We start from the raw sequence: 14,542 nt of genomic DNA, 5'->3' as shown, positions 1-14,542 counted from the left end.
TGAGGGAGGGGTCAGAAAGGGAACAACACCACTTGCTTGACTCACCACCCTTTTCAGTTACTTCCCTTGCTTTTCACAAGTGCACTGGTGCTGATTCCCAGGTTGGTGGGCTGGTGTATGTTCTAGGACCCCATGAGCCCCTCCAACAGAGTCTCCTGTGAGACTTGCAGGTTATGCCACCACTGCAACCCCAACATATTTTTTTTAAATATTTTATTTATTTATTTTTTAGAGAGGGAAGGGAGGGAGATAGATCATGAGAAACATCAATGTACGGTTGCTGGGGGTTATGGCCTGCAACCCAAGAATGTACCCTGGCTTGGAATCGAACCTGGGACACTTTGGTTCCCAGCCCGCGCTCAATCCACTGAGCTATGCCAGCCAGGGCTAACCCCAAGATATTTTTACAGCCAGAGGTATTGAAGCTTTCTTTTTCTAGCTGGAACCCTGGGTTGCGAGGTTTATCTCACTCCCCAGTTGTTCCTTCCAGCTTATCCAAACACGAATGGTGGACCTCCTATCCTGCCAGCTGCTGCCTCACATACCCACAACCTTGCTGGGAGTCCTCTCCACGCCAGCTGCCCATCTCCACCACTCCTAAAGTCTAGGTGAATGTTTTTTCTTTAACTTTTTTGTTGTTGGACTTCCATACAGTTAAATTTTCTGGAAATTCTGGTTGTTGTTTGTTTTTTCTTTTTAAATTGGTTGTTATCCTTCTTTTGGTTGGGCTAGGAAGTGAAGCATATCTACCTACACCTCCATCTTGTCCAGAAGTTCAAAAGATTATTCTTTATTTAACATATGTGTTTTTCCCCAATAGCCATTAAGTTGTTAGAGCATAAATGATTATTATGTGGCCTGACTCTAACTACTTAATAAGTGGAATTCATATATATTTCCCTTGGCTTAAAGGAGCCATAAAACTCATTTAGGCACTTTAAATATAGTGTATTAATAGAAAATTTGAGACACAGCAAGGCTGAGAGATCAGGAATTGAAATGGTCTCTGAGGGGTCCAGATGTTGGACATAGCAGACAAAGACTTTGAAGTAACCACTGAAAGAAATAAAAGACATGTTTATGTTTAAAGAATAAAAGGGCCCTCAAGGCTTAGTGGATTGAGCACTGGACTGCAAACCAAAGGGTCACCGGTTTGATTCCCAGTCAGGGCACATGTCTGTGTTCTAAGCCAAATCATACCAGCAATAAGGGGCCCATGAGAGGCAACCACACATTGATGTTTCTCTCTCTCTTTCTCCTGCCCTCCCCCTCTCTCTAAAAATAAGTAAATTTTAAAAAATGAATGAAAGGAAAGTATTATAATAATTACTCCTTAACTAGATAATATCAATAGACATTATCAACATAAGTTGATAATAGAAATTATGAGGCCCTAACCAGGTGCCAAGGTTTGGGTTCAATCCCTAGTCAGGGAACATCGATGTCTGTCTGTCTGTGTCTCTCTCTCATCAAAAAATAAAAAACGTGTTAAAAACAGCAAATGGAAATTCTGGTGTTGAAAAGTACAGTAACGGATATAAATATTTAGAAGTTTGTTTGTTTGTTTGTTTGTTTTAGAAAGACAGGAAGGCAGGCAGAAGGAGAGGTCGAAATAGAGTGATGTGAGAGAGAAACATCGGTCAGCTGCCTTTCATATGTGCCCCAACCAGAGACTAAACCCACAACCCAGGCATGTGTCCTGACCAGGAATTGAACCAGCAAAGATTCACTTTGTGGAGGGATGTCCAACCAACTGGGCTACACCAGTCAGGGCTGAAATAATTGTACTAGAGGGACTCAACAGCAGATTCATGATGGCAATAAAGAAGTATAAATGAATTTGAAAATAGATCAATTCAGATTATCCAATCTGATAACTAGAAAAAAACAAAGAAAGAAGAAAAGGGAGCCAATGGATTTCTGAACAAAATGGACTTCTTACTAACAGGAGGCACAGTGTAGGTACACGCACTGGGCCTCCTCACGCAACCAAAAGAAGGAGAACAACAATTTAAAAACAAAAAATCAACCAGAGCTGACAGAAGATCAAACTGTAAGGAAGTCCAACAACCAAGGAGTTAAAGAAAACACACTCATCCAGACCCGTGGGTGGGGAAGAGACAGGTGTGCAGAGAGGACTCTTGGCAATGCAGTGGCTGGAAGACCAGGGAAGGCAAGGCAGTGTCTGGTGGACCCAGAGCCAGATTGGGGAGGTGAGCATGCAAGGCTGCAGCTGGTCGGCAAGGCTACAGCGGCAGGTGGTGGAGTAGGTGGCTTCACATTCACGTGCAGATAAACTGGTAGGAACAATTAGAGAGCAAGACTGACGGTGCAACCCAGAGCTCAAGCATGGGAAAATAATTTCTCAAACCACTGATTGAAAACACCTATGGGGGTTGAGGAAGCAGGAGAAACTCCCAGCCTCACAGAAAAGTTAATTGGAGAGACCCACAAGGGCCTAGAACATACACCAGTCAACTCACTCTCAAATCAGCACCAGAAGGGCCCAATTTGCTTGTGGGAAGCAGGGGGAGTGACTGAAAGCCAGCAGAGAGCAGAGCAAGTGCCATTGTTCCCTCTTGGACCCCTTCCCCACATACAATGTCACAACTCAGTGACCTGGGTTACCCCTCCCAGGTAAATGACTAAGGCTCTGCCCCTTCTACATAACAGGTCAAGACAAAAAAAAAAATAGCCCAAACAAAAGAACAGATTAAAGCTCCAGAAATAATACAACTAAGCGATGAAAGGATACCCAACCTATTGGGTGCACAGTTCAAAACACTGGTAAATCAGGATGCTCACAGAATTGGTTGAATTTGGTTGCAAATTAGGTGAAAAAATGAAGGCTACACTAAATGAAATAAAGGAAAATGTACAGGAAACCAATAGTGATGGGAAGGAAACTGAGACTCAAATCAACAGTGTGGACCAGAAGGAAGAAAGAAACATCCAACCTGAAAAGAATAAGGAAACAAGAATTCAAATAATTGAGGAGAAGCTTGAGTCTCTAGCCTCTAAACATTCCAACATCAGAATCATAGGGGTACCAAAAGGAGAAGAGGGAGACCAAGAAATTGAAACTTATTTGAACAAATAATAAAAGAGAACTTCCCCAATCTGCCAAAGGAAATAGACTTCCAAGAAGTCCAGGAAACTCAGAGACTCCAAAAGAAGTTGGCTCCAAGGAGGAACACACTAGGCACATCATAATTACATTACCCAAGATTAAAGATAAGAAGAGAATCTTAGAAGCAGCAAGAGAAAAGGAGACAGTTACCTATGAAGGAGTTCCCATAAGACTGTCAGCTGATTTCTCAAAAAAGGCCTTGCAGACATGAAGGGGCTGTACAGAAGTATTCCAAGTCATGAATGGCAAGTACCTACATCCAACATTACTCTATCCCGCAAATCTTTCATTTAGAATGGAAGGGCAAATAAAGTACACCTCAGATAACGTCAAATTAAAGGAGTTTGTCATGACCAAGTCCTTATTACATGAAATGTTAAAGGAATTATATAAGAAAAAGAAAATAAAAATATGAACAGTAAAATGACAACAAACTCACAATTATTAACAACCACACCTAAAACAAAAACAACAGCAAACTAAGCAAACAACTATGACAGGAACCCAATCACAGAAATGGAGATCACATGGAGGGTTATCAACAGGGGAGTAGGAGGGCTAGAGGTGCGAAGAAAGGTATAGAGAATAAGTAGCATAAATGGTAGGTAGAAAAATAGACAGGAGGAGGTTAGGAATAGTATAGGAAATGCAGACGAAAGAACTTCTATGTACGACCTACAGACATGAACTAAAGAGGGGGAATGTGGGTGGGACAGGATGGGTAGGGCAGAAGGGAGTGAAGGAGGGGAATGGAACAACTGTAACAGCAAAATCAATAAAATATATATATATATTTTATATATATATATATATTTTATATATATATAAAATATATATTTTTTATTTTAATCATTGTTCAAGTACAGTTTTCTCCCCCCTACTCCCATTCCAGCCCACCCACCCAACCCTCCCCCCTTCACCCCCATTCCCCCCACCCCTAGTTTTTGTCCATGTGTCCTCCAAATTTGTTCCTGTAAACCCTACCCAGTCCCCCATAAAATTCCCTCTTCTCTCCCCTCTGGCCACTGTCAGACTATCCCCTATTTCAGTGTCCTTGGTTATATTTTGCTAGTTTTTGTTTTGTTTTGTTTTGTTTTGTTGTTTAGATTCCTGTTAAAGGTGATATCATGTGGTATTTGTCTTTCACTGCCTGGCTTGTTTCACTTAGCATAATGTTTTCCAGCTCCATCCACGCTGTTGCAAAGGGTAGGAGCTCCTTCTTTCTTTCTGCTGCATAGAATGCCATTGTGTAAATGTACCATAGTTTTTTGATCCATTCATTTACTGATGGGCATCTAGGTTGCTTCCAGCACCTAGCTATTGTAAATTGTGCTGCTATGAACATCAGGGTGCAAAGGTTCTTTTGTGTTGGTGTTTTAGTGTTCTTAGGATAGAGTCCCAGCAATGGAATTGCTGGGTCAAAAGGCAGATCCATTTTTAGTTTTCTGAGGAAGTTCCAAACTGCTTTCCATAGTGGTTGTACCAGTCTGCAGTCCCACCAACAGTGCACTAGGGACCCCCTTTCTCCACATCCTCTCCAACACTTGTTGTTTGTTGCTTTGTTTATGATGGCCATTCTGACTGGTGTGAAGTGGTATCTCATTGTGGTTTTAATCTGCATCTCTCTGATGGCTAGCGATATTGAGCATCGCTTCATGTGACTTTGGATTTTCTGTATGTCCTCCTTGGAGAAGTGTCTGTTCAAGTCCTTTGCCCATTTTTTAATTGGGTTACTTGTCTTCTTAGAGTGGAGTCGTGTAAGTTCTTTATATATTTTGGAGATTAAACCCTTGTCTGAGGTATCATTGGCAAATATGTCTTCCCATACAGTTGGTTCTCTTTTTATTTTGGTACTGTTTTCCTTAGCTGTGCAAAAGCTTTTAATTTTGATGAGGTCCCATTTGTTTATTCTTTCCTTTATGTCCCTTGCTCTAGGAGACAAGTCAGTAAAAAAGTTTCTGCGTGAAATATCTGAGATTTTCCTACCCAGGTTCTCTTCTAGGACTTTAATGGTGTCACGCTTTATATTTAAGTCTTTTATCCACCTTGAATCTATTCTTGCATAAGGTGTAAGTTGGTGCTCAAGTTTCATTTTTTTGCATGTAGCTGTCCAGTTCTCCCAACACCATTTGTTGAAGAGGCTATTTTTATTCCATTTTATGTTGCTGCTTCCTTTGTCAAATATTAATTGACCGTGGAGGCTTCGGTTTATTTCTGGGCTCTCTGTTCTGTTCCATTGGTCCATGTGCCTGTTTTTATGCCAGTACCAGGCTGTTTTGATTACAGTGGCCTTGTAGTATAGTTTAGTGTCAGGTATTGTGATTCCTCCTACTTTACTCTTCTTTCTCAAAACTGTAGCGGCTATTCGGGGTCGTTTATGGTTCCATGTAAATTGTTGAAGTGTTTGTTCTATGTGTGTGAAATATGCCATTGGTACTTTAATAGGTATTGCATTGAATGTGTAAATTGCTTTTGGTAGTATGGACATTTTAATGATATTAATTCTTCCAATCCATGAACACGGTATATGTTTCCATTTGTTTGTGTCTTCCTTGATTTCTCTCCTCAGTGTTCTGTAGTTTTCTGAATACAGGTCTTTTACCTCTTTTGTAAGGTTTATTCCTAGGTATTTTATTTTCCTTTTTGCTATTTCAAATGGGATTTTTTTCTTGATTTCTGCTTCCTCTGTTTCATTGTTGGTGTACAGAAATGCCTTTGATTTCTGGATATTGACTTTGTATCCCACTGTTTTACCAAATTCATTTATTAGGTCAAGCAGTTTTTTGGTGGAGTCTATAGGATTTTCTATGTACACTATCATGTCATCTGCAAACAGTGACAGTTTTGTTTCCTCCTTTCCGATTTGGATTCCTTTTATTTCTTTTTCTTGTCTGATTGCTGTGGCTAGAACTGCCAGTGCTATATTGAATAGAAGTGGTGAAAGTGGACATCCTTGTCTTGTTCCTGTTCTTAGTGGAAAAGATTTTAATTTTTGCCCATTGAGTATAATGTTGGCTGTAGGTTTCTCATATATGGCCTTTATTATGTTGAGGAATGCTCCCTCTATTCCCACTTTACTGAGTGTTTTTATCATAAATGGGTGCTGTACCTTATCAAATGCTTTTTCTGCATCTATTGATACGATCATGTGGTTTTTGTCTTTGCTTTTGTTTATGTGATGTATTACATTTACTGATTTGCATATATTGTACCATCCTTGCATACCTGGAATGAATCCAACTTGGTCATGGTGTATGATCTTCTTAATGTACTGTTGGATGCGGTTTGCCAGTATCTTGTTGAGGATTTTAGCGTCAATGTTCATCAGCGATATTGGCCTGTAGTTTTCTTTCTTTGTTGTGTCTTTATCTGGTTTTGGAATTAAGATGATGCTGGCCTCATCAAAAGAGTTTGGGAGTCTTCCATCTTTTTGGATTTTTTGAAATAGTCTGTGAAGGATAGGTGTTAGTTCTTCCTTAAATGCTTTGTAGAATTCTCCTGTGAAACCATCTGGTCCAGGGCTTTTGTGTGTTGGGAGTTTTTTGATGACTGCTTCAATTTCTTTTGTTGTTATTGGTTTGTTCAGGCTTTCTGCTTCCATTTTATTGAGTTTTGGAAGGTTATATATTTCTAGAGATTTCTCCATTTCATCTAGGTTTTCAAATTTCTTGGCATACAGCTCTTTGTAGTAATTTGTTACAATCCTTTGTATTTCTGTGGTATCTGTTGTAATCTCTCCACTTTCATTTCTGATTGTGTTTATTTGGGTTTTCTCTCTTTTTTTCTTGATGAGTCTGCTTAAAGGCTTGTCGATTTTGTTTATCTTTTCAAAGAACCAATTCTTGGATTCATTGATCTTTAGAATTTTGCTTTTAGTCTCTATGTCATTTAATTCTGCTCTGATCTTGGTTATTTCCTTCCTTCTGCTTGCTCTGGGCTGTCTTTGTTGTTGTTCCTCAAGTTCTTGTAGACGTAGGGTTAGGTTGTTTGTTTGAAATGTTTCTAACTTTTTTAAGTGGGCCTGTATCACTATGATCTTCCCTCTCAGGACTGCCTTGGATGTGTCCCATAAGTTTTGGGTTGTTGTGAGTTCGTTTTCATTTGTTTCCAAAAACCGTTTGATTTCTTCCCTAATATCATTCTTGACCCATTCATTGTTTAATAGCATGCTGTTTAATCTCCATGAATTTGAATGTTTTGGGGGTTTTTCCTTGGGGTTGGTTTCTACTTTCAGTCCCTTGTGGTCCGAGAAATTGCTTGGTATGAATTCAATTTTTTTGAAATTGTTGAGGCTTGTTTTGTGTCCTATCACGTGGTCAATCTTTGAAAATGTTCCATGTACATTTGGAAAAAATGTGTATTTAGCTTCTTTGGGATGGAGGGTTCTGTAAATATCAGTAAAGCCCAGTTCGTCTAGGGTATTGTTCAATGCCACAATATCTTTGTTGATATTTTGTTTGGAAGATCTGTCCATTTTTGATAGTGGGGTGTTAAAATCCCCCACAATAATTGTGTTGCTGTCCATATCTTTCTTGAAGTCCTCTAAGATTTTCTTTATGTATTTGGGTGCTCCTATGTTGGGTGCATATATATTTACAATATTTATGTCTTCTTGGTGAATTCTTCCCTTGAGTATTATGAAATGACCTTCTAGGTCTCTCTTTATGGACCTTCTTTGGAAGTCTATTTTGTCAGATATGAATATTGCTACCCCGGCTTTTTTTCCCTGTCCATTTGCTTGGAAAATTTGTTTCCAGCCCTTCACTTTCAACCTGTGCAGATCTTTTATCCTGAGGTGGGTCTCTTGTAGACAGCATATGTGTGGGTCATGTTTTCTTATCCAATCAGCTATTCTATGTCTTTTGATTGGAGCATTTAATCCATTTACGTTTAAGGTTATTATTGATAGGTACTTATTCATTGCCTTTTATGTACGTGTGATACTCTCTCACTCTCTCTTTTCCTTTCTTTCCTTAAAGCAGTCCCTTCAGCATCTCTTGCAGAGCTGGTGTAGTGGAGGTGTATTCTTTTAGACTTCTTTTGTCTGAGAAGCTTCTTATTTGGCCTTCTATCTTAATTGAGAGCCTTGCTGGGTAAAGTAGTCGTGGTTGCGGACTTCTGGTTCTCATTACTTGTATTATTTCTTGCCATTCTCTTCTGGCTTGGAGTGTTTCCATTGAGAAGTCAGCTGTTAGCCTTATTGGGGCTCCCTTGTATGTTACTTCCTTTTTCTCCCTTGCTGCCTTTAAGATTCTCTCTTTGTCTTGAAATTTTGCCATTTTAATTATGATGTGTCTTGAGGTGGGCCTCCTTGGGTTCCTCTTGATTGGGACTCTCTGTGTTTCCTGGATTTGTGTGACTTTTTGTGTCATCAATTTAGGGAAGTTTTCCATCATCACTTGTTCAACTAGGTTTTCTATCCCTTGTTCTTCTTCTTCTCCTTCTGGTATCCCTATTATATGGATATTATTACGTTTCATATTGTCTTGCATTTCTCTTAATCCCTCTTCATTTTTTATGAGCCTCTTTTTCTTTTCTTGCTCTTTCTGGGTGTTTTCTTCTATTTTGTCCTCTAGCTCGCTGATCCAATCTTCTGCTTCATCGATCCTGCTTTTCATTCTTTCTACTGTGTTCTTCAGTTCAGAGATTGTATTCTTCATTTCCTCTTGGCCCTTGTTGAGAGTTTCTATTTCCTTTTTTATGCTGATGTAGTTTTCATTGAGGTCATTGTAGCTTCCCTGTAGTTTCTCGTAGCTCATTGTGAGCTCATTGAGCTTCCTGACAATCACTGCTTTGAATTCAATATCTGATAGTTGAATTGCCTCTGTTTCATTTAGCATTCTTTCTGAGGCTTCCTCCTTTCCTTTCATTTGGGGAGTATTTCTTTGTCTTCCCATTGTTTGTGAGACTCTTCTTGTTCACCTCAGCTTCTTATATTGATCTGTTCTGGCTCCCTGGGTTTATGATGTGAACTTCTTTAGTAGAGTAGCAGTGAGTTTCAGTGATGCTGTTTCCTTGACCCCCCTAGCTCGCTGGTCTTGGGCTGTTGTTTAAGTTGGCTTTGTGTTTGCCTTTGGGTTTTGATTGTTGTTGAGTCTTTCTTTGGTGGTTCCTTCCCGCCAGCTGGTTATATGGGTCACTCTGTCCACCACCTTCTGTATTTTGTTGTGCTGGTGAGGGCAGATTGTGTTGAAGCTGGTTCTTCTGTGTGTACAAGGTTTAAAGAAATCTTGTTCAGTTGTTTGTATTGGGTACTGTCTCTACTGTTTAGTTGTATTTCCAGATAAGTCCTGGATTGAGGTTTGTGTGGTTACTACTCCCTCCTTCACCTTCTTCTGCTGTTATCTGTTAGTGGTTCCTTTGTTGTTGGGTTTCCTCTTCCAGTGGGTATCCAGGTGTTCACCTCCTCCGCCTATTCTTTTTTGTCATCAGTTGGAGGGGAAGGCAAAATGGTTTAAGACAGCAACAGAGCATTCTATGCTACTTACAGTAGTATCAAGTAGGATAGATGTAGAAGATCCTTTCACTATGTATAGTGTTAACCGTGGTCTTCCACCCAGCTACCTGATTTTTAGAAAGGATGGAAAGAAGATAAGACTCTTGTTGGGGAAGGAAGGATTGTGAGTTGGATCTATAAGGCAGAGAGGTTGTGGGCAGTCAGATTCTGGGGTAAGGTGAGAGTAAAGGATAGTAAATAGGTGTAGTGTGTGAGAGAATAGAGTTAACCACTACAGTAATAGAGTTCAGGAAACTTTGAAATGGGCTAAGATCTGGGGTGGGGGTTTGTGAAGTAATTACACTTGCGTGGAACACCAATTATTTACAATAATATTATGGCAACATTCATATGGCAGAGTCTATGAAATCTAGGTAACAAGGATAGGGAGTACAGAACATCGAGTAGTATGCTGATGGGACACAGGTGAGTTAATGGACAGTAGATTAGTAATACAGTATAGAAAGAGATATCAGGGGAAAGCTGACAGGTCATACAATAAAACCAGCCTAGCAAAACAGGCTATACAATAATAAGAGGGATATAAAAATACTGTTAAAAAAAAGATGTAGGAACACTGGAAAAATAATAATAATACAAATATGCAATAACTTGCAGGTTCTCTGTAATAGCACAGTGACATTTATCTCATTGTCCCAGCTGTTGTGATGCCCCTTCTTTGGGTTCAACTTTGGTCTTTTCACCGATCCAGGATTTTGTCTCACTTGTAGGTATTTAGGAAAAAATTTTAAAAAGTAAATAATAGAAAAGGTAGACGAAGGCAGGAAGAAGAGATAAAATTGGAGGACAGGAAGGAGGAAGGAATAAAACAAGAAGTCAGGTAAGAGAGGAAAAAGAAATCAAAAGAGAATAAAAACAATCAAACTTAAAAAATTAAAAATTGTTAAAAAAATAGAATCAAATTAAAAAGTCTCTTGATTTCAAAGTGGCCAAACCGGTTTTTCTGCTCTTGCTGCTTGAGACAGGCTGAAGAGTGATTTGTTTGTCTTTTCTTCCTTGGCCAGTGGAGTTCAAACTGGCTCCTCAGCTTTGGGCCCTGGGTGTGGGAATCAGGTCTTTCCCCAGGGTTACTGCTGTGGGCTGGTGTGTGGGGATGCTTCTCACACGACCAGTGCGCGGCCCGTCCGCCACCGGCGCGACTGGTGCTCCCGTGAGCAGGTGCGGCCCGCGCTCTCACAGCTGGGGAGCAGACAGGCCAGAGCCACTGATCACTTCAGGAGAATTCCCCAAACACTGTCTGTGTCCATTCACTCCTTCCTCTTGAGAAATTCCTCCCGTTCGAGCCCGCCACTCCCCACAGTGGCCAGACTTCTCTCACCGCCAAGGCTCCAGCCAGAACAGTGACCCTGGGAGTCCGGGTCCGCTGTGCGACTCGGCTCTGGTGTCCACCGCCTCCAAAGCTGCTTGCCACCCCGGTGTGTTTGCCAGCACCTGGATTCCTCCCAGAGCCGCCCAGACCTTGCTCGTCTGGGGAGGGAGCAGTTGACCTGGCTCTCTCCCAATAACCCTATGGTAAACCCAGCCGTGGCCCCCGGGCCTGGGGCCGCAGCCCCGGGACCACATGCCTGTCCTGGGACCCTACCTTGTTGCAGCAATCCCCCTAGGATCTGTTCTTTGTTCTTTCGGTTCTGCCACAATCCTTGGTCCTCTGTTTTCAAAAATGCTGAAATATGTTGGTTGCTTGCCTTTCTACTCCATAGATCGGTCAGGACTCTCTCCCCTGGGCAGAGGAAAGCCAAATCTGCTCCTTCCTACTCCGACGCCATCTTAGATCAATAAAATATATTTTTAAAAAAGAGGACAGAGCCTCAGAGAACTGCAGAACACCATCAAGCATACTAACATATGTAATGGAAATCTCAGAGGCAGAGGAAAGAGAAAAAGGAGAGATACTATTTAAAGAAATGAGAGCCTAAGTTTTCCTCAAATTGTTTGAAAGACATATATTTATGGATAGCAGAAGCTTAGCACACACCAAACAAGATAAAGAACTCACATGTGGCACCTTATAGTCAACCTTCAGAAAACCAAAGAGAGAGAAAAATCCTGAAAGCAGCCAGAGGAGAAATATGACATATTAAAGGTAGAGTTTGCGCCCTGGCTGGTGTGGCTCAGTAGACTGAGTGCTAGCCTGACAAAAGTTTGTCAGTTCGATTCCCAGTCAGGGCACATATCTGGGTTACAGGCCAGGTCTTGGCTAGAGGCATGCAAGAAGCAACCAGTTGATATATCTCTCATACATTGATGTTTCTCTCCCTCTCTTTCTTGCTCCCTTCCCCTTTATCTATCAATAAATAAATTAACCAATTAAAAATGATAGAGTTCATTATGATTTGAATGTCTGTCTTTCTCATTAGAAAATATAGAGGCCAGCACAGTGAAAAGTCATCTTTAACATACTGAAAGAAATACTCTCTGAACCCAGAACCAGTGTGACATTAACTCCAAGTAAGTTGGAAAAAGTTAAAGCTGTTTTTGTAATCTCAAGAGTACCACTAAAAAAAAAACAAAGAAAAGAGGTGTATAGCTAAAATGCAGCTGATAAATTAAAATGTCATTTTATGCATTTAAGTTTTATGTGTATAAAACTTTAAATCACTGAAAGAAAGCAAGTAAGGGAGAAGAGCAATTCATAACAGGATCAAACAGAACCAAGTATTTAATTAGGAACTCTACATACAGATGAATCAATAATTGCATTAAATGTTAATGGCCTAAACGCTCACAATAAAGAGTCAAAGATCACCAGAAAGTATTAAGAAGCAGTCCCTGCTGTATGCTGTCTACAAGGGACTCCCCAAATATGAAGACTCAGGAGGCTTGACAGTGAGTGGATGGAAAGTTATACACCATACAAATAGTAAGCACAAGAAAACTGGAGTGGCTATGTCAACAGAATAAAAACAAAGAGTATGGCCAAGAGTAAAGAGGAACATGTTATAACAGTAAAGAGGGCAAGTTATCAGGAAGACTTAATAATCATAAGTGTGTATGTGCCTAACAATGCCACCTCAAAATACATGAGAAAAAATGGATGGAAATGAAGTGAGAAAGAGACAATGCCATGATTATAGCTGGAGATGTTAACATCCATGTTTTAGTATTGAACAAACAACTAGACAAAAGATCAGTGAAGACCATACACACCATAAACTATAATCACATAAAAAAACATTTAAGTTTATTCACCGAGACAGACCATACACTAGTTTGTAAAACAAATCTCAATAAATTAGGACTAAAATCCTGCAGAGTATGCTTCTGATCAAACGGAATTAAATTAGCAGTCAAGTACAACGGTCAGACACACAGCAGTTCCAGGTGCTTCATCCTCTTTCATCACCACCATCAGTGTCTCCCAGGCCTTTTTGCATCAGCCCCAGGGGGACGATGAGGGAGGAAAGTCTGGGGGCCTCCTACTGAGTTATTGCTCCCTGGCATCGTGCTAGGTGTACTAGTTTGCTAGGGCTGCTGGAACTAAGTACAGCTAAGTGGCTCAAACAAAAGAAATGTGCTGTCTCAGGTCTGGCAGCTACAGGTCACAGTTCAACCTTCTGGTGGTTTGCTGGCAATCCTGGTGTATACAAACATCAGCTTGATCTTTTCCTCCGTCTTCACATATCATTATCTATGTATGTGTGTGACTTCTGCAAATTTCTCTTTTTTGTAAGGACATCAGACACATTGGGTTAGGGACCTGCCCTTCTCCTGTATGACCTTGTCTTAACTAATTGCAACTGTAATGACCCTACTAACAAATAAGCCTACATTGTGAGGCACTGGAGGTTAGGGCTTCCCTGTGTGAGCTCTTGGGGAACACAATTTAACCCATAACATGAGTATTCCTTACCCAGTTCTCCCTGGGAGAGCTCTGCTAATATTTCCACCCTCTTCCAGAATCGGCCTTTGGCTGACCTCACTTCACGTGTCCCTCCACTGTAGCCCCAGTGACTGTATCCATATTCCTCCATTTGACTGTGCTTAGGACCTCTCTGGTCCATGCTTACTCCCTTCCTCTGTCTTCCAGTCACACCTCAGAGACTGTGGTTGCTTGCATCTGCCTGTTTTACTTCTCTTTGGCTTATCCTTTCCCCAAATTCTCCTGATACCTATTTCTGAATGGGCCGGTGATCCCATTCAGCCATCACATCTACAATAGATACTGGTGGCATGTCGACTGCTCCATGGGCATGCATGAATACACGTGGGAGTCCCCACTCAAGGTGCTGTGGAGAGGGATCTGCTTATCCAGCTTTTTCTGAGTCACCATGTTTCAAATACCCTATTTCTCTGGCCTAACTTTTCTCTTGGCTCCCCACTCTACTTCTATCCCTTGACTCTGCTGCTCAGATTAGTGAACCAGAGGTGAATAAACAAACCACATGCTGGATTTTATCATGACCCTTTTACAGACTGTCCTAGGGACTGCACGTGGTTGATGTGGTGTTGCAAGTTCCGAGAAGGGAATTGCCCATTTTCTCATCCTTGCCAGGCTGGGATTTGGTATTCTAGGTGCCGGACTGGTGCCTGGATCAACTGAAGTTTTGATCCTTGCCCAGGTAATCTAAACCTTGCTAACTACATTGGAATACAGGCTCAGGATCCCCCACCAGGTAAGCCGATGTTAACCAGAGCTGTGCTGCCTTGTGTTGCATTGTTGGATCCTATCGAGCCTCTGTTATAGATTTGGCTGGCCTGAGCTGAAAGTTCTACTAGTTAATTAGCATTTAGGGACAGGGCTATAGTGTTTGGGGCCTCCTCAATATCACCCTGGGTCTTTTGTCTTATCCTGGACCTATTTCTGTTTCTTAGAATGAAGCTGTGATTCACACTGAGCTCAGGGCAAAGACTAGCCTGTGACCATCAGTTGTGTGTCCAAACCGACTTTGACCCCT

The sequence above is a fragment of the Phyllostomus discolor genome, chromosome 12 (assembly GCF_004126475.2).
Source record: "Phyllostomus discolor isolate MPI-MPIP mPhyDis1 chromosome 12, mPhyDis1.pri.v3, whole genome shotgun sequence".
Taxonomy (NCBI): Eukaryota; Metazoa; Chordata; class Mammalia; order Chiroptera; family Phyllostomidae; genus Phyllostomus; species Phyllostomus discolor.
Note: the sequence above shows the minus strand (reverse complement) of the source record.